General features: G+C 39.4%; 1 pseudogene; it reads left to right on the forward strand.

The window, feature by feature from the left end:
* The first annotated feature begins 1,168 nt into the window (after positions 1-1,168).
* The window catches only part of LOC147299463 (uncharacterized), a 113,135-nt pseudogene continuing 92,968 nt past the window's right edge, over positions 1,169-21,335 (forward strand).

A 21,335-nucleotide genomic window follows, 5' to 3' on the forward strand; every position in this document is an offset into this window, starting at 1 on the left:
TCCAGCCCCCATCTTTGTCTTTGCCGAAACCCTAGAGGAGAAGAAGGTTTCTTTGCCGCAGCTCCTAAGCCGTCGCCCAAGGGTGGAGCCACCTCCACTTTGCTGCCGTGGCCTCTCCTTCTCTCTTCCATCGGTTTCATCAGTTTTTAATTATGTTTTGTTTTGTTTTTACTTTAGTTATGAGTAGCTAAACTTCTAGCTAGGGCTAGGATGAAGCCCTAACTATGTTATTTACGTTTGTCATGGATTATTGAGTTTTTAATTGCAATTTATGTTGATAAATCTTGGACCTCTTCTTTAATTGATTTTAGTGTATTACATCTTTGATTGATCACCTTAGGTTGTATGCATCTAGAATTTGTTATGGAATTGGGGGGTGATAATCAAGCCATCTGTTTCAATAGGTAACAAAGAGATATCCTAAGAATTTATCTTTGAGGGAAGAGATCATAGATGCTCTTAAGAGGGTCTATGTGTTTGTCGTTCTCACATAATCATAATGACTCTTGCATGGTTAACAGCTTAGGTAGACGATAATCAAGCTATCTAGGAACATGTAGGTTAACTAAGTTAGTAAGAGATAATCAATCTACTAATTTATGCATTAGGAGGACAATAGTTAGGTGAGTGTCCGATAATCAAGGCCTCCCGGCTGGCAACTTTATCAATATATCTTGTCAATTAATTGCTTTTATATGTCCATGATTGTGTAAGTAATATGTTAGTGGTGGACTCCGACCCCTAGTTGTTACATCCATTGTTCTTAGTTTAATATTTTAATTTGTTTACTTTTCATGATTATTGATCATTGTTTTCAAAACCAATCTGAAACCCCCTTATCGTGTGTGTGAGTTGGTGTTTGATTTAATTGAATTTAATTGAGTTAGTAATCACAACATTAATACAATTCTTTGAGGGATCGACCTCATATTTGCAAGCTTTGCTACCCCGCAATTCGTGCACTTGGGAGTTAACTTAGAGCTGGAAAAAGGTTAATTAAATTGCTCTAGGAAAACAACAACAAGTTTTTTGCGCCGTTGCCGGGGAATTGTTATCAGTGTTGATTACTAGTTTAATTATTTTTAGTTAAGTCATTTTAGTTAGGTTTTATTTTATGTTTTTTATTTTATTTTTGGTTATTGCTGAATTCTCTAGTTTTTGAGGTACAATGGAGGATCCACGTTCGAAGATCACTCCTCCTACCCGTGAGGAAGTATCAAAGATATTGAACAAACAAAAGGGCACACCAAAGGTTATTCAAAAGCCATTGAGAGTGGTGTCCACTTTTGTTTCATTACAAGGTAGTGATTCTGAAGTGGGACTTGAAAAAGAGAAACAAGAGAAGGAAGTTGAGAAGGAGGTGCAGCCGAAAAGACCATTGAGTGATTATTCATCTCCAACACTCTTTGCTCAACCTACATGTATAGTCTATCCTCAAGTGGAGGCCGAACAGTTTGAAATTCAAAGTGGGACAATTAAACTCTTGCCAATTTATTATGGACGTGAGGGTGAAGATCCTTATACGCACATCAAAGAGTTTTATGCTATTTGTGAGATTGGAAAGCTGAAAGGATTAAGTGATGAACAAAGGAAGTTAAGATTATTTCCATTATCTCTCAAAGAAAAAGCAAAGAGTTGGTTGTATTCCTTGCAAGTCGCTTCTATAGAATCATGGGAAGATTTGGCATCTAAGTTTCTTAAGAGATTCTATCCAGCTAGTAAGACTACTATTGTGAGGAAGCAGATATTAGGATTTACACAAGAGGAAGATGAAGTTTTTCATGAAAGTTGGGAAAGGTATCAAGAGCTTTTAAATTCGTATCCACATCACAATTTTGCCCCATGGATGCAGATTGATTATTTCTACGAGGGTTTAATGGAGCAAGATCGCACTATGGTGGATATGACTTGTGGAGGAGCATTAAAGGAAAGGACTTCTGAAGATGCATGGGCATTGTTTGACACGTTGGCACTTAATTCTCAGCAGTGGAATAGGAAGAAAAGAACTACGAAAAAATCGGCCATGGAAGTAGAAGTGGCTGAGCTTAAACAGATGATGCAGGTTATGATGGCTAATCAGGTTTCAAAATCGTCACAAGAGGTGTTGTGTAGTGAAGTTGAAAGAGTTCACTCTAGGCCGAGTACACCACCACCTGTCGAGCTAAGAAATACATACTTGGAAGAGATGATTGCTACACTAGCTCATAGTACAACTTCAATGTCTAATGATACAAAATCTTTCATGAACAAAACGGAAGAGCAGTTGAATACTACAGCTAGAGCTATTTCAAGTTTGGAAGCCCAATTGGAACAAGTGACCTTAACCTTGGATAAAGTGGTAAAGGGTGCACCAATCCATGATAAGGCTGAAGCAATAACTACTTTGAGAAGTGGGAGAGTTGTGGACAACAAAGTAGGTACTAATCTGAATCCAAAGAGTGACAAGCAAGATGATGAGATTGTGATCTTGGATCCTAAGAAAGCTCAAAAGGATCAAGAGAAGGTTGTGGGAAATCAGGAAGCAAGTGAGGAAGTACAAGAAGAGCCAACAGTCACTTCAGGAAGTAAGCAAGCCGTGACTGCCCCAGTTATTCCAAGGGCTCCGTTACCATTTCCCCAACGCCATAGGAGGCAATTTAAGGATAATCAAGCTAAGGAAATCCTGGACATGTTTAAGAAAGTGGAGATCAATATTCCTTTGCTTGATGCCATCCAACAGATTCCTAAGTATGCTAAGTTTTTGAAGGAATTGTACACTCACAAGAGGTAGTTCAAGGAACATGAGCAGGTTGCTCTAAGTGAAGAGGTGAGTGCTGTATTGTTAAGGAAGTTGCCACCTAAGTTGAAAGATCCTGGCAGTTTCCCAATTCCATGTGTTGTTGGGAATCACAAGTTTGAGAAGGCATTGTTGGACCTTGGAGCAAGTATCAACTTGATGCCTATTCAGTTTTTGAGGAGATTGGCCTAGGAGAGCTTAAACTGACAAGTGTTACACTCCAATTGGCTGATCGTTCTGTGAAAGTTCCTAAAGGTATAGTTGAAGATGTATTGGTTAAAGTTGCTGATTTGATTATGCCTGTAGATTTCGTAATCCTAGAGATGGAAGATACGCCACGAATGGGTAATGAGTTACCAATTATCCTTGGAAGACCATTTATGGCCACAGCCAACACCAAGATAGATGTGAGTAATGGGAAGTTGTCAATGACAGTTCTTGGTGAAACGGTGGAATTTGATGCATTTGAAGCTATGAGGTATCCAAAAGAGAAAGTAGATTGTTTGAGAATAGACTCCATAGACCCGATGGTGAAAGAAATGATTAAAACGAGTTTTGTTGAAGATCCGCTGGAGGCCACCCTAGTGTTAGCCGAACCAAGCTCCCCAATTGGAGTGACTGAAGAAGTGCAAGCTTTATTTGATGAGAACCGGCCTCATATAGGTAGGTGGTCTAACCAATTTGAAACTTTGATTTCTACTAAGGATAAGCCATTACCTTCAATTGTGCAACCACCCAAGTTAGAATTAAAGCCGTTACCTGAGCACTTGAAATATGCATACTTGGGGAAAGATGAGACTTTGCCTGTGATAATTGCATCAAACTTGAGTAAAAGTGAGGAAGAAAGACTTTTAAAGCTATTGCAAGAGCATAGGTTGGCATTGGGATGGACCATAGCTGATATCAAAGGCATTTCACCGACAGTTTGCATGCATAGGATACTTCTCGAGGAGGAATCTAAACCAACCCGTGATGCTCAGAGACGATTGAATCCAACTCTAAAGAAAGTTGTTCGTAATGAGGTAATCAAGTTGTTAGATGTTGGAATCATTTATCCGATTAGTGATTCAAAGTGAGTTAGTCCTGTTCAAGTTGCCGAAAAAGAGTGGGATTACTGTGGTAAAAAATGAGGAGAACGAGTTGGTGCCACAAAGAACACAAACTGGTTGGCGTGTGTGTATTGATTATAGGAAGCTGGACACTGCCACAAGGAAGGACCATTTTCCCTTGCCATTCATTGATCAAATGTTAGAAAGGTTGGTTGGTCATAGTCATTACTGTTTCTTGGATGGGTATAGTGGCTACAATCAAATCTCAATTGCACCCGAAGATCAAGAGAAGACGACTTTCACATGCCCTTTTGGTACGTTTGCTTATCGAAGAATGCCCTTTGGATTGTGCAATGCCCCAGCTACATTCCAAAGATGCATGATGTCTATCTTCTCTGATATGGTGGAGCGTATCATTGAGGTATTCATGGATGATTTTTCCGTTTTTGGCTCTTCTTTTGATTCATGTCTTGAAAATTTAGAAAAAGTATTGAAAAGATGTCAAGAGGCAAATCTAGTGTTGAATTGGGAGAAATGCCATTTTATGGTGCAACAAGGAATAGTTCTTGGTCATGTGATCTCGAAGGATGGAATACAAGTTGACAAGGCCAAGATTGATGTGATACAAAGGTTGCCGCACCCTACAAGTGTTAAGGAAGTGAGAAGTTTTCTTGGACATGCTGGATTTTATAGGAGGTTCATTAAAGATTTTTCAAAGATTTCGAGGCCTCTCTGCAGTCTATTGCAGAAAGACGTGAGTTTTGAGTTCGACAAGGATTTTGTGGATGCATTCAATAAGCTGAAGAAATTGCTCACATCCGCGCCTATTATCATGCCACCTGATTGGAGTTTGTCGTTTGAGCTGATGTGTGATGCAAGTGATTATGCCATTGGAGCTGTCCTAGGTCAAAGAGTGAACAAGTTACCGCATGTGATCTACTATGCGAGTAGGACGCTCAATGATGCTCAGTTGAATTACTCTACCATTGAAAAGGAGGCTCGCAGTGATCTTTGCATTAGAAAAATTCCGAAGCTACTTGATTGGCTCGAAAATCACCATTTACACCGATCATGCAGCTCTCAAGTACTTGTTAAATAAGAAAGATGCTAAGCCAAGATTGATTCGATGGACTCTGCTTCTTCAAGAATTCGATATTGAGATCAAGAATAAGAAGGGATGTGAAAATGTAGTAGCTGACCATCTGAGCCGTTTAGTTAATGAAGATCAAGCTGAGGAGGACGTGTTGCCCTTGGAGAGTCATTTCCAGACGAGCAGTTATTTGTTGTTGCTGACGCACTTCCATGGTATGCTGACATAGCGAATTATTTGGTGAGCGGAGTAATGCCTGAAGGTTTTACAATTCCACAAAGGAAGAAATTTCTACATGATACAAGACAGTATGTGTGGGATGATCCGTACTTGTTCAAATTTGGAGCTGACCAATTGATATGCCGGTGTGTACCTGAGAGTGAGCAAAGGGGGATCATTGAAATGTGCCATGGTGGAGGAACAAAGACAGCTTACAAGGTTCTCCAATCAGGTTTCTTCTGGCCTTCCATATTTCATAATTGCCATAAATTCTATAAAGCATGTGATAGATGTCAAAGAATGGGGAACATTTCTGCGCGAAATCAAATGCCTTTGAATGTGATGCTTGAAGTTGAAATTTTTGATGTTTGGGGCATTGATTTCATGGGATCATTCCCCTCTTCGTTTGGTTTTGAATACATCTTGGTTGGAGTTGATTATCTGTCTAAATGGGTGGAAGCGATAGCAACAAGAACTAATGATGCTCGGATTGTTATTAGTTTTATCAAGAATAACATTTTAGCAAGGTTTGGGACACCAAGGGTAATCATTAGCGATGGAGGTTCGCATTTTTGTAATAAGTTGTTCACAGCATTGATGACGAAGTATAGGGTGAACCACAAGGTTGCTACTCCATATCATCCCCAAACAAGTGGCCAAGTTGAGATTTCCAATCGTGAGATCAAGCACATTCTCGAGAGGACAGTTAACATGAATCGGAAGGATTGGTCAACCAAGTTGAATGATGCTTTATGGACATATCGCACCGCCTACAAGACACCCATTGGTATGTCACCTTTCCGGTTGGTCTATGGGAAAGCATGTCATTTACTAGTTGAGCTTGAGCACAAGGCCTATTGGGCAATCAAGAAATTCAATTTTGATCTGAAACCCGCTGGTGAGAGGAGGATGTTGCAACTTAGTGAATTGGAGGAGATTCGACATTTTGCTTATGAGAATGCTAAGCTGTACAAGGAGAGAACAAAAAGATACCATGACAAGAAGCTCGTGCCAAAGGAATTTATAGTTGGTGATAAAGTACTACTTTACAACACGAGATTACGTCTTTTTCCAGGCAAGCTTAAGTCAAGATGGAATGGACCCTATGAAGTTATCCATGTTTACCCATACGGTGCGGTGGACATAAGAAACTTAAAGAATGGAACGGTGTTCAAGGTGAATGGCCATCATCTCAAGCCTTATATAGATTCGAACTTCGACTCCCGCCTGGAGGAAGTTTACTATTAGAGAACGGTCATTACGTCTGGCTGAAGACGTCAAACTTAGCGCTTCTTGGGAGGCAACCCAAGTGATGGAGGAAAAGAAGTTTGGGGGAGGTGTATGTGCTTGTCGACCTAATCGCGTCAAAGGGAAGTCCTAACCCTACTCTTTCCATGTTTTACTCGTTTGTTCTGATTTCTCCCATGCTTTTATGTTAATTGCATTATTTTATTATTTAAAACATTGGGGACAATGTTTCATTTAAGTTTGGGGGGAAAGGAAATTTCATTCATTTTTGTTTTTTGATTTCTAGGGTTTCTTTTTAAATAAAAAAATAAAAAATTTTAGTTTTGTTTTCAATTAGGGTGACAAACCCATATCAAAATGCAATCATCTAAGTGTCATTACATCTTGGTGAGGTCATTGATCCTTAGAACTTTATTGCAACATTGTTTTTAAAACAAAGTTTTTGAGTCTTTTAGTTTTAGAGTCCCCAACAAGTCTATGAATTGTTTATAGCCATTGAAAAGCATGTTTAGCATTCATTATATAGGTTATGTGTTCTTGTTTTTCTAATGTTGTTTCATAACCTATTTCATGATTCTTTGTAATTAAGCCTTGTTTTCATAAGCTTAAGTTGTGATTTGCATGACTAGAGATACATATACATGATAGAGGAGACTTATATGACCTAAGTGAGCTATTGAGCCTTGTACTTCAATTCTTGAGTGTATTTATACTTACTCCAATCCTTTCTTGTCATTTAAGTCGTTGTTTGATCTCATTATCATTCTTTTGTTCAAATGCTTGAAATGCACCTGATTTGAATCATTGAACTCGAACTTTTCTCTTACTCTATGCAAAACATGTCTATAACTACATGGATCTTAGGAGATGATTTTAGGCCTTGTTTGTGTTACCTAGAGCCAAAAGCCAACCCTTTGTAATTTATCCCTAGTAACCCCTTTGAGCCTTATAGCCTTTTCTTTGTAAACCACATTACATACCTAACCCTAAGTTTGGGGGAGTTACACCCTGATGAGTGTTCATTTTACGCTATTTTATGATACTAACTCCCTAACCTAGAGTGTTAGAACTCGATCTTTTTGTGTCTGTTGTCTTGTTTTTGTGTTTTTAGGTCGAATGAAGCATAAATAGGAAATAGGAGCAAATGGAGCCGTTTTGGGACATTTCCTGGTCAAACTAGGAAAATGGGTCAATTCCTGGTCAAACCAGGAAAAGAGCTGAAATCCTAATCAAATGAGGATTCCTAGTCACACTAGGAAACATCAAGTCCAGAACCATCATTGTCGAGCCAGAAATGAGAAATCCTGATTGGAACAGGAATTCCTGGTTGAACTAGGAAACCTAACCCTACTAGGGGAAGAAGTCCTAATGACACTAGGAGACTCCAGGGACAATATGGTCATTACGAGAAGTCAAAATGGATAAGGAATCTTTCATTTACAAGAAATCCTAGTTGGACTAGGAAAGGTTGGTCAAAGTCAACTCAATCAAGTCAAGGTTCCAGAAGCTTCTAGAAGGTGGTGGACATCCATGGAATCAGATGGAGGAATGAATTCGAATCCAAGAGGGAGAGAGGGGTAAAATTGGAAGTCAAAGTCAATGGTCAAGGGTCAACCATATCATGTCATGAAGTCAATTGGGCTTTGGGCCTAAGTGAAGTCGAAATCCACAAGAATGGTGAGGTGGCAGCCCATGCATGCATGTGCATGCCATGCAAGCCATGCACCAACTCTAGAGCCCAAGCCATGCAAGCCATGCATCCTTAAAGCCCATCACGCCACTTGCTTGTTGCATCCAGCCCATGTTCTTTTAAAGGAAACCCTAGCCCATCACGCGTACAAAGAGAAAGCCCAAGGAATCCTAGCTGAAAAAGAAGTCAAAACCCTGGAAAATAGAGCACCAATTTCGACAGCAATTCTGTAATTCTCCAGAACGAATCAGGTAGCATGCCATATATGGTTGGAAAGATATGGATGTTAGCTTCGCAGGGAATTTTACGAATTTCGATTCCGAGTTTTCTAGCTCAAGATATGGTCATTTTAGTGGAGGTAGCGCAGCAGTTCCGCGAGCAGAAAACGAAGTTATGCCCAAAAAGAGCCCAAATCAGCCCAAGGCCCATGTTTGGCCGAAAATTATAAGTCTTGGTGTGCAAGGAATGCAGTTATCCCACATTGAAGAGAAAGAGAAATCTCAGCCCCACTCTCCTCTATAAATACATCTTTATAACTCAAAGGTGCTCCTCTCTGAAATTTCAGAAACCCTAGCCTCCTTTCTCTCTCTTTCTTTTCTCACGCACCCTAGGAACCTTAGCAGCCCCCATTATTTCTCTTCTCTTGCCGCAGCCACCATCATCTCTCTTATTTTATTTTTCTGCTGAACCAAAGGAGAAGGAAGACGTCAAGCCACTGCCACCTTGTGCCGCTGCTGCCACCTTGTGCCGCCGCTGCTGCCACCTTGTGCCGCCGCTGCTGCCACTCTCTAGGAATGTTCTTTTATTTTTGTTTTGGAATTCTTATTTCTTTTGTTTGATTCTAGTTTTTAATTGTTTTGTTTAATTAGTTTGCTTTCCAACATGGATTGGAAATTTATTTATATTATTCAGATTTTCTTTTCTGTTTTAATTATTCTATCTTGCATGTTAATTGTAGGTTGATTAATGGATTTGCATGCTTTAACAAATCGTTTATCCGTCTCTTGGTCTGTTAGTTTAATGTTTGCATGTATTAAATTTCCACTATCTATTAGAACCCGTCACTAGTTGTTTGTATCCTTTGACTGGCCACCTTAGGGTAATTGCATCTAGTTTATTTGTTAGGTTTAGCTGTGAAATAGTCAAAGACACTAAACCACAAGTAACAAGGGAATAAGGGATTATTCTTGGTAGTGGGGTTGGGCGATCTCTATAAGGAAATAGTCAAAGCTTATATGTTGTGCATGTTTGACGTTCTCATAAAACTTAATGACTTCTGCATGGGTAACAGCTGCCTTAGCTTGAACTAGGGAACATGTAGGTTAACTGGCTAAGGAAGGCCCAATAAGCTCTTAGTTTATGCATTAGGAGAACAATTGCGAGAAAGTAACTAGCCAAACCTTTTTAGCAGTCAAACTTTAATATGTTGTGTTCAAATTAACTGAAATTAGCCTTGGATGGTTATTGCATGCTTATCTGATTTGAAACTGAAAACTTAACATTGCAAGATAGAATAAAGGGTGTGTGCGTGTGGTGATGTGTGAGTGTGTTCCATCTTTCCAAAACCCCTCATTTAGTTCTTCTATTGATTAATTGATTTGTTGTGTATTAACCATTCCCTGTGGGATCGACCTCGTGCTTGTACGCTTTGCTACTGATGCGATTCGTGCACTTGCGAGTATACTTGGAATGAAATAGATGTTTATTTTGTTCTAAGAAAACATTCAACACACCCCTACCCTGTTTACCTTTTATCTATGGTTTTGTATTAATTTTATGGCTTTGAGGTTGAAAATAAATGTGAAATATAGCTTGAAAGCAAAAGAAAAAGAAATGTGCTGAAAAGAGTGTATGCCGTACCCAAGAGAAATTGAAAAAGAAGAGTTTGGAAAAAAAAAAAAAAAAAAAAGAGAAAGAAGGGACGGTTTCAAAAGAAAAGAAAAATGATGATGAAAGGTACTCAAATATCCAAAGCTCAAGCTATGAAGTGCAAGTATGCAAGGTATGCCTGTAAAGTGTTATTCTGTGTTGCAAAACCATAGTTTGTAGCCTTTGTATTATCCTTTCATTTCAATATCGTATCCTTACCACAAGCCTACGTACAACCTTAGTAAAGCCCTATTTGATTTTAAGGGAAATGTAGTTCCTAATGTGGAGTCTAGATGAAAGAGAAGCCTATGGTGATTGATTCTATTTCAAGTATGTTGATATTCCTTTCATGAGATCATTGCTTCCTTCTAAATGTGCCTTTCTTTCATGCCAATATGTGAGCTATTTGTTTTTGTTTACATAAATTCTCTCACATATAATTTTGAGTGCACAATTCAACCCAATTTCTGAGTGCTTTATTGTTGAGAGTATGCCTTAGTGAGGATTGGGGTTGAATCTATGTTGTTTATGTTGATTTAGTCTTGTTTATCTAACACTTGAGTTTATGTCAAGGATGGGCTATATGTTTTACAATAGAGGAGTGAAGTATGTTGTTGAAGCATTATTAGAATTAGAAGATTAAATAACCTATATACCTTGCTTTGCTATGATTATTGGTGGCTAATCTCATGAAATCATTTGTTGGGAAAGTTTGTTGGGTTTAGTTGAGTCAGTTTTGAGTCTTTTCTTTATTTTGTTTGCTCGAGGTCTAGCAAAGTCTAAGTTTGGGGGTGTGTTGAGTGTCCAAATTGCATCATTTTATGATGCTAATTCCCTAACCTAGAGTGCAAGAACTCGATATTTTAAGTCTTGTTGGTTTGTTTTAATGTTTTGTAGGTTAAATGAAGCAATGATGGAGAAAGAAGCTAAATGAGGCTATTTTGATCTAAAAATGGAAAAAATAGGAAAAAGAATCTTGAGAGAATCTTCTAGAAGGATCTGGAATCTGGAAGGAATCTTTGGAGAATTTCAGACAGAATCTTTTGGGGAATCTTTTTTGTCAATGTTGACTTTTGGTCAAAGTCAAAGGTCAAAGGTCAAAGTCAATAGTCAACCATGCCACATCATCACATGACATGGACCACACATGCAGTCCATGCACTATGGGCCATGCGCATAACCCTAGCCCAAAGGACCAAGGCCATGCGCCTATTGCTAGCCCAAATGGTGGAAGCCCAGGTTGTGTTATCCTTCATGCTCAAGGAAAATCTCACAAGATTCAGTCAAAGATCACAAGGAGTCCTAGTTGAAGAAAAAGTCAAAACCCTGGAAACTGGACACTAAATTTCGACAGTGATTCTGTATTTCTACAGATCGAATTAGATGTCATGCCATATATGGTTGGAAAGCTACGGATGTTAGCTTCGCAGGAAATTTTACGGATCTCGATTCTGAGTTCTGTAGCTCAAGATATGGCCGTTTTAGTGAGGGTAGCGCAGCAGTTCCGCAAACAGAAAAGTGGGTTCCGCCCAAAAAGAGCCCAAATCAGCCCAAGGCCCATGCTTGGCCGAAAATTACAAGTCTTGATGTGCAAGGAAAGTGTCAATCCCACATTGAAGAATGAGAGAAACCTCAGCCCCAAGGTTCCCTATAAATAGACCTCTCTCCTTCATAAGTGGAGACTTCTTCTACATGCTCTCTTCTTTCTCTTACTTTCTCTCTTTTGCTGCAAAACCCTAGCCACCTTTTGTTTTATTTTCAAGCAAGCCTCCAGCCCCCATCTTTGTCTTTGCCGAAACCCTAGAGGAGAAGAAGGTTTCTTTGCCACAGCCCCTAAGCCGTCGCCCAAGGGTGGAGCCACCTCCACTTTGCTGCCGTGGCCTCTCCTTCTTTCTTCCATCAGTTTCATCAGTTTTTAATTATGTTTTGTTTTGTTTTTACTTTAGTTATGAGTAGCTAAACTTCTAGCTAGGGCTAGGATGAAGCCCTAACTATGTTATTTACGTTTGTCATGGATTATTGAGTTTTTAATTGCAATTTATGTTGATAAATCTTGGACCTCTTCTTTAATTGATTTTAGTGTATTACATCTTTGATTGATCACCTTAGGTTGTATGCATCTAGAATTTGTTATGGAATTGGGGGGTGATAATCAAGCCATCTGTTTCAATAGGTAACAAAGAGATATCCTAAGAATTTATCATTGAGGGAAGAGATCATAGATGCTCTTAAGAGGGTCTATGTGTTTGTCGTTCTCACATAATCATAATGACTCTTGCATGCTTAATAGCTTAGGTAGACGATAATCAAGCTATCTAGGAACATGTAGGTTAACTAAGTTAGTAAGAGATAATCAATCTACTAATTTATGCATTAGGAGGACAATAGTTAGGTGAGTGTCCGATAATCAAGGCCTCCCGGCTAGCAACTTTATTAATATATCTTGTCAATTAATTGCTCTTATATGTCCATGATTGTGTAAGTAATATGTTAGTGGTGGATTCCGACCCCTAGTTGTTACATCCATTGTTCTTAGTTTAATATTTTAATTTGTTTACTTTTCATGATTATTGATCATTGTTCTCAAAACCAATCTGAAACCCCCTTATCGTGTGTGTGAGTTGGTGTTTGATTTAATTGAATTTAATTGAATTAGTAATCACAACATTAATACAATTCTTTGAGGGATCGACCTCGTATTTGCAAGCTTTGCTACCCCGCGATTCGTGCAGTTGCGAGTTAACTTAGAGCTGGAAAAAGGTTAATTAAATTGCTCTAGGAAAACAACAACAATACCAACAATCAATATGCAAACATGTCAACAAAGTTTGTCTACTAAAAGGTCTGGTTAGTTACTTTTAGCAATTACTCTCCTTACTTTGCATAACTAAGAGCTTCTTAGGCTTCCCTTACCCAGTTAACTTACATGTTCCCTAAGCGTACTTAAGTCAACTGTTATCCATGCAAGAGTGATTACAATTTATGAAAGTGACAAACATATGGAGCATAGACCCATCCGAAGAGAATAGAGAAAGCCACGGCAGCAAGGTGGAGGCGACTCCACCCTTGGACGGCTTAAGGGGTTGCTACTCGGCACTTGGGCTCCACGGCAAGGCTGTAAGGTGGCATGGCAAGGTGGCAACACAAGGTAATGGCGTCGGCTTGGCAGCGAGGTGGTGGCGTGACAAAGCCTTCTCCTTCCCCTAGGGTTTGACACAAAAATAAAATAAAAGTACACACCGAAATAAGGTTTTTGTGTGTTCTTAACAGCAAATGTGGTTCAATAGGTCTCGAACGCTAATCCTAACATGAGAAAGTGGTTCCCAATGTCTTTCTTGCTATCTGGGAATGTTTTGGTGCAATTAGGACAAAATTGGACCAAGTATGCACCGAAATGATGTTTTCGTGCGTTTTTAACACCAATAGTGGTCTAATGCTAACATGAGAAAGTGCTTTGACATGTCTTTCTTGCCATCCGGGAACGTTTTGGTACAATTCGAATGAAATTGGACCAAGTATGCACCGAAATTATGTTTTCGTGCGTTCTTAATGTTGATGTGTTTTCTTAGAACAAAATAAACAATTACCTCATTCTAAGTTTACTCGCAAGTGCACGAATCGCATCAGTAGCAAAGCGTACAAGCACGAGGTCGATCCCACAGGGAATGGTTAATATACAACAAATCAGTGCAAATAATCACTAGAATAACTAAATGGGGGGGTTTGAAAGATGGAAACACACGCACACATCACCACACGCACACACACTTTATTCTATCTTGCAATGTTAATTTTCAGTTTCAAATCAGATAAGCATGCAATAACCATCCAAGGCTAATGACAGTTAATTTGAACACAACATATTAAAGTTTGACAGCTAAAAAGGTTTGGCTAGTTACTTTCTCGCCATTGTTCTCCTAATGCATAAACTAAGAGCTTCTTGGGCCTTCCTTAGCTAGTTAACCTACATGTTCCCTAGTTCAAGCTAGGGCAGCTGTTACCCATGCAGGAGTCATTAAGTTTTATGAGAACGTCAAACATGCACAACATATAAGCTTTGACTATTTCCTTATAGAGGTCGCCCAACCCCACTACCAAGAATAATCCCTTATTCCCTTGTTACTTGTGGTTTAGTGTCTTTGACTATTTCACAGCTAAACCTAACAGATAAACTAGATGCAATTACCCTAAGGTGGCCAGTCAAAGGATGCAAACAACTAGTGACGGGGGTTCTAATAGATAGTGGAAATTTAATATGTGCAAACATCAAACTAACAGACCAAGAGACGGATAAACGATTTGTTAAAGCATACGAATCCATTAATCAACCTACGACTAACATGCAAGATAGAATAACTAAGCTACATAATTAAAACAAATAAATAAAAGAAACAAAACAGCAACAAATAAATGAAATCCCAATTCATGCTTGTTAACGGAAATCAGAAACGCAAAATTAAAGAAATTAAAAGCATAAACAAATGGAACTTAGCAACATGAATTGAAAGCAATAAAGAGATAACTAAATAAAATCAGATTGCAAAGATTAAATAACAATTAATTAAAATCAGAACCAAAGCTATAAACTAATTAAATTCAGAAACTTAAATTAAATAAATTCAGAAACCAATATCCAACATTAAATCTGAAACTAGAATGAAAAAGAAAACAAAAATCAGAGGTGCAACAAATGGGGGCTGCGGCAAGGAGGGAGGAAGAAGGAGGCACCTAGCACAAGCAATTGGCTCACGGCAAGGTGAGCTTGGGCTTGCGACAGCAGGTGGTCCTTCCCTCTCACTTGTCACGCCACCCTCTTCCTAAACCTCTCTCTGAATTCGGCTCACCTTACAAGAATAAAAGTCTGAAACTAAAACCCTAAAACAGCAAAATAAAACTAAGAGGGAGAGAGAGTGATTTCGGCTGAACTAGGAGGAGAAAAAGTATTCTCTAAAAGTCTGAATGAGGGGGTTTAAATAGGAGAAGCCTTCCTTGAGAGGCAAGGAAGAGGAAGTTGCGGCTGGCTAGGGTTTGCTCTCCTAGTTCCTTGCGGCATCAGCTAGGGCTGGCTGCACCTTGGGCTTGCGGCATGGGCTGCTCCCTTTGGGCTTAAGTGGCTCACGCCTAGCCTAGCTAGGGTCTGCATGGCATGCATGCGCATGCATGGGCTGCCATCTTCCTCCTTGCGTGTGGCTTTTGGGCTGCTAGGGTTTGGGCCCATGCATGTGCATGCATGGCCCACTTGGTTCGGCATCCCTAGGGCCCATGGGCCCTCCACTTTTGACTTCCCATTTTGCCCCTCATTTCCATTTGAATTCAAATTCATTTCTTCCCTCCATTCATTTCCATGGATGTCCACCACCTTCTGGAAGCTTCTGGAACCTTGAAAAACATTTCCTGGTGCAACTAGGATTTCTTGGAAATGAGAGATTCCTTATCCATTTCGACTTCTCGTAATGACCATATTGCCCCTGGGGTCTCCTAGTGTCACTAGGACTCCTTTCCCTAGTTGGGTTAGGTTTCCTAGTGCGACTAGGAATCCTCATTTGACTAGGATTTCTGCACTTTTCCTGGTTTGACCAGGATTTCACTCGTTTTCCTGGTTTGACCAGGAAATGTCCCAAAATGGCTCCATTTGCTTCTTTTTCTCATTTCTGCTTCATTTGACCTGAAAACACAAAAACAAGACAAGAAACACAAAATAGCGAGTTCTAACACTCTAGGTTAAGGAATTAGTATCATAAAGTGATGCAAAATGCACACTCATCACACCCCCAAACTTAGATTTTGCTAGTCCTCGAGCAAATAAAAGAAAGAAAAGACTCAAAACTGACTCTAACATCCCAACAACTGAATTCATGCGCACAACCATTAATCACATAAGAAAGCAAGGCATATAAATTGTATTCTTCAAATTCTAATAACATTTCAAATAACATACCTCGCTCCTCTATTGTGATATAGGCCATCCTTGACACAAATCCAAGTATTAGACAAACAAGACTAAATCAGTACATACATAATAGATTCAACTCCAATCCTCACTATGGCATACTCTCAATGATAAACACTCAAGAATTGGGTTGATATGTGCACTCAAAAGTATATGTGAGAGGAAATATGTAACAAAAACAATTAGCTCACATATGTACATGAAATAAAGGCACATTTTAGAAAGAAATACTGATCTCATGAAAGGAATACAAATGCTTGAAATAGAATCAATAGCCATAGGCTCCCTTCTTAAATAGACTCCACATAAGTATAATACACACTCTTGAGATCAGCTAGGACTTTAATAGGGTTATAATGAAGGCTTAGGTTAGGATAGGGTATTGAAATGAAAAGGAAACACAAAGGGCTAATTTCATGGAATTGCAAGCATCACTAGAACATTCTGAGGTACACTTTGCTTCTTTGCACTTCATAGCTTACTTGAGCTCTTTTTGCTCACTTTTTTTTTTCTTTTGAAACCGTCCCATCTCTTTTCTTTGATTTTTTTTTTTTTTTTCTTTTCTTTGGGTACGGCATACATACTTTTCTAACACATTTTTGTATAGGCTATGCTTTTTCACTTCTTTTTCACCTCAATCAACATATAAACAACTTGCAACACCATAAAAAGGATAAAACCGGTAAAAGGGGTGGTACACCCCCAAACTTAGGGTTTGGTATGGGGTAACAAAGAAAACGGCTTAAAAGGCTCAAAATGGGTAACTAAGGATAAAACATGTAATGGGTAGGCTTTCAGGCTATGGGGTACACAAACAGGGCCTAAATTCATTTCTCAAGAGTTATGCAAATACGGCATGCTTTGTGTACACAAGAAAAGAGTTCTAGCTCATTGATTCAAGATTATGCATATTCCAAGCAAATGACCAAATGAAAGACAATGAGATCAAAACAACGACTTATATGACAATGATAGAATCAGAGTGGCGCGCAACACTCAAGAATTGAAGAACAGGGCTCAAAAGCTCACTTAGGTCATGCAAGTCTACTCTATTATGCATATAATCATTAGTAATGCTAATCACAACCTAAATTCATATCAACAAGGCCAAATGACATAGAATTGCAAGATATGTTATGGAACACTATTAGAATGAAAAGAACACCAAATATACACACAATACTAAAACATGCTCATAACAATCATGCACACTCAAATCAATTAGTTGGGGACTCAAAACGACCTGAAACAATCAAAATGACCCAAAAACTTTTTGTTTTTAAAACGATGTGGCACACTTCAAAAGAATCACATCCATCACTAAGGTGAATGAGATCTAACGAAAACGTGCATTTTGATGTGGGTTTGACACCCTAAGTTTAAAAACAAAAGAAAAAGTTTTTTCCTAACCTAAAAACACCTAAAAACACTAAAAACGAAATTTTTTTTTTCTTTTTTCTAAAAAACACTCAAAAACACTTAAAACACTCTAAACACTTGTTCTAACCTAAAAACACTAACAAATGACAATTGCCCTTCCCCCCACACTTAAATGATACATTGCCCTCAATGTATATGAAATAAATGCAAGAATGATCAAATTAAGCGAAACGGGAAATTGCAAACATCCAAAACCAAATAAACACACCAAAATGAAAAATTGTCTTATGAAGCGAAATAAAGAAACTGTTTACTTGCGTACGCAAGCGTGGACACTCCAAGGGTAGGCGCGGCCTCCTTGGTCCTCAATGACTTCTCCTCCATTATTCGAAACAAAAACTTGGGTTGCCTCCCAATAAGCGCTTGTTTTTCTGTCTTCAGCCTGACATTGCCATCTCCTTTACTTACGTCCTTTCCTCTTCCTCTTGCCATTGCTGCTCTCGGCATTCCCTAGAAACGAACTGAAGAAGCTCTCCATCTCGGACTTCTCCTCTCCATAAAAAGTGACCTCATTTTCTGGCATCTCGGGAGTGAGCACATACAGCTCGCGCTTGGTGTAGTACCGAATCGTCATGGCGCTCTCCAATGCTTTGTACTCCATGTTAGAGGTGCACAAAAATGGTCTCCCAAGAATAATAGAGACGTCGCCAGGAATTGTCGGCACATCTAACACTATGAAATCAGAGGGAATTAGTAATTTACGACATTTAACCAAAACATCCACAAGCATACCACAAGCTTTTTGGGCTGAAGAGTTGGCGAAGCGAATGTCCACATCAAATGGTTGCAAATCAGCCTCCTTAAATCCAAGCCTCTCGAACACAACCAGCGGCATAACATTGATAGCTGAACCATTGTCAACTAAGGCATTGGTGATCTTATGCTCCCCTATGCTGCATGATATGACCAACGAGCCCGGATCCTTCTTCTTGCTTGGAAAAGAAGCAAAGAGATAACCACAAATCTCCCTAGGAACGTTGTGACTATGCCCTTGCTCCTCAACCTTCTTCTCAATAGACTTCAATTCCCTCATGGTTGCTGGAAATTTGGTGATGTCAATGTCCGGAATGAGGGGAATCACACGTGTATCAGCTTTCTCCTCTATCATTTCTGGATCCTCCTCTTCCTCACTATCACTGATCTCAATCACTTCCTTAGTTTTGACCACTCTAACTCTCTTTCTTGGAGTAGTCCTCAAAATAGCATTTACATGCTCCTCATTCTTCGGGTTGACGATGGACTGACTAGGCAACTTCCCCTTCGGTTGAATGGGCAGCGAGGGTGCTGAAAAGTGACTCAAGGGCTGCGGCACATTCTCATTTGCTTCAGCCATTTCGACGCTTCCAATATCCTCACTACTCGAATCTGATGCGCTAGGTAGAGGGCTGCCTTGAGATGTACCTAAAGTTTCCTTTTTGAGCCTCTCCAACCTTGCAACAAGTTCAAGGTTCATAAAATACACCTAATCAAGAGCAAACACACAATCAGTAGAAAAACTGCTCATAAAGGCATGGCATTTATTAAAAACTAAAAATTAATCAAAAATGAAATCTAACTAATATAACCTAATTCTAATGACTAATTACACCAATTCATTGATATTAGACACCATTCCCCGGCAACGGCGCCAAAAACTTGTTGATGTGTTTTCTTAGAACAAAATAAACAATTACCTCATTCTAAGTTTACTCGCAAGTGCACGAATCGCATCAGTAGCAAAGCGTACAAGCACGAGGTCGATCCCACAGGGAATGGTTAATATACAACAAATCAGTGCAAATAATCACTAGAATAACTAAATGGGGGGGTTTGAAAGATGGAAACACACGCACACATCACCACACGCACACACACTTTATTCTATCTTGCAATGTTAATTTTCAGTTTCAAATCAGATAAGCATGCAATAACCATCCAAGGCTAATGACAGTTAATTTGAACACAACATATTAAAGTTTGACAGCTAAAAAGGTTTGGCTAGTTACTTTCTCGCCATTGTTCTCCTAATGCATAAACTAAGAGCTTCTTGGGCCTTCCTTAGCTAGTTAACCTACATGTTCCCTAGTTCAAGCTAGGGCAGCTGTTACCCATGCAGGAGTCATTAAGTTTTATGAGAACGTCAAACATGCACAACATATAAGCTTTGACTATTTCCTTATAGAGGTCGCCCAACCCCACTACCAAGAATAATCCCTTATTCCCTTGTTACTTGTGGTTTAGTGTCTTTGACTATTTCACAGCTAAACCTAACAGATAAACTAGATGCAATTACCCTAAGGTGGCCAGTCAAAGGATGCAAACAACTAGTGACGGGGGTTCTAATAGATAGTGGAAATTTAATATGTGCAAACATCAAACTAACAGACCAAGAGACGGATAAACGATTTGTTAAAGCATACGAATCCATTAATCAACCTACGACTAACATGCAAGATAGAATAACTAAGCTACATAATTAAAACAAATAAATAAAAGAAACAAAACAGCAACAAATAAATGAAATCCCAATTCATGCTTGTTAACGGAAATCAGAAACGCAAAATTAAAGAAATTAAAAGCATAAACAAATGGAACTTAGCAACATGAATTGAAAGCAATAAAGAGATAACTAAATAAAATCAGATTGCAAAGATTAAATAACAATTAATTAAAATCAGAACCAAAGCTATAAACTAATTAAATTCAGAAACTTAAATTAAATAAATTCAGAAACCAATATCCAACATTAAATCTGAAACTAGAATGAAAAAGAAAACAAAAATCAGAGGTGCAACAAATGGGGGCTGCGGCAAGGAGGGAGGAAGAAGGAGGCACCTAGCACAAGCAATTGGCTCACGGCAAGGTGAGCTTGGGCTTGCGACAGCAGGTGGTCCTTCCCTCTCACTTGTCACGCCACCCTCTTCCTAAACCTCTCTCTGAATTCGGCTCACCTTACAAGAATAAAAGTCTGAAACTAAAACCCTAAAACAGCAAAATAAAACTAAGAGGGAGAGAGAGTGATTTCGGCTGAACTAGGAGGAGAAAAAGTATTCTCTAAAAGTCTGAATGAGGGGGTTTAAATAGGAGAAGCCTTCCTTGAGAGGCAAGGAAGAGGAAGTTGCGGCTGGCTAGGGTTTGCTCTCCTAGTTCCTTGCGGCATCAGCTAGGGCTGGCTGCACCTTGGGCTTGCGGCATGGGCTGCTCCCTTTGGGCTTAAGTGGCTCACGCCTAGCCTAGCTAGGGTCTGCATGGCATGCATGCGCATGCATGGGCTGCCATCTTCCTCCTTGCGTGTGGCTTTTGGGCTGCTAGGGTTTGGGCCCATGCATGTGCATGCATGGCCCACTTGGTTCGGCATCCCTAGGGCCCATGGGCCCTCCACTTTTGACTTCCCATTTTGCCCCTCATTTCCATTTGAATTCAAATTCATTTCTTCCCTCCATTCATTTCCATGGATGTCCACCACCTTCTGGAAGCTTCTGGAACCTTGAAAAACATTTCCTGGTGCAACTAGGATTTCTTGGAAATGAGAGATTCCTTATCCATTTCGACTTCTCGTAATGACCATATTGCCCCTGGGGTCTCCTAGTGTCACTAGGACTCCTTTCCCTAGTTGGGTTAGGTTTCCTAGTGTGACTAGGAATCCTCATTTGACTAGGATTTCTGCACTTTTCCTGGTTTGACCAGGATTTCACTCGTTTTCCTGGTTTGACCAGGAAATGTCCCAAAATGGCTCCATTTGCTTCTTTTTCTCATTTCTGCTTCATTTGACCTGAAAACACAAAAACAAGACAAGAAACACAAAATAGCGAGTTCTAACACTCTAGGTTAAGGAATTAGTATCATAAAGTGATGCAAAATGCACACTCATCACTTAACACTAAAGGCAGTTCAAAAGGTCTAGAACGCAAATTCTAACATGAGAAAGTGCTTTGACATGACTTTCTTGCCAACAGGGAACCTCTTGGTGCAATTTAGATGAAATTGGACCAAGTATGTAGCGAAATAACATTTTTGAGGGTTCA

This window comes from Dryas octopetala, chromosome 1 (assembly GCF_963921425.1).
Source record: "Dryas octopetala chromosome 1, drDryOcto1.1, whole genome shotgun sequence".
NCBI classification, from domain to species: Eukaryota; Viridiplantae; Streptophyta; class Magnoliopsida; order Rosales; family Rosaceae; genus Dryas; species Dryas octopetala.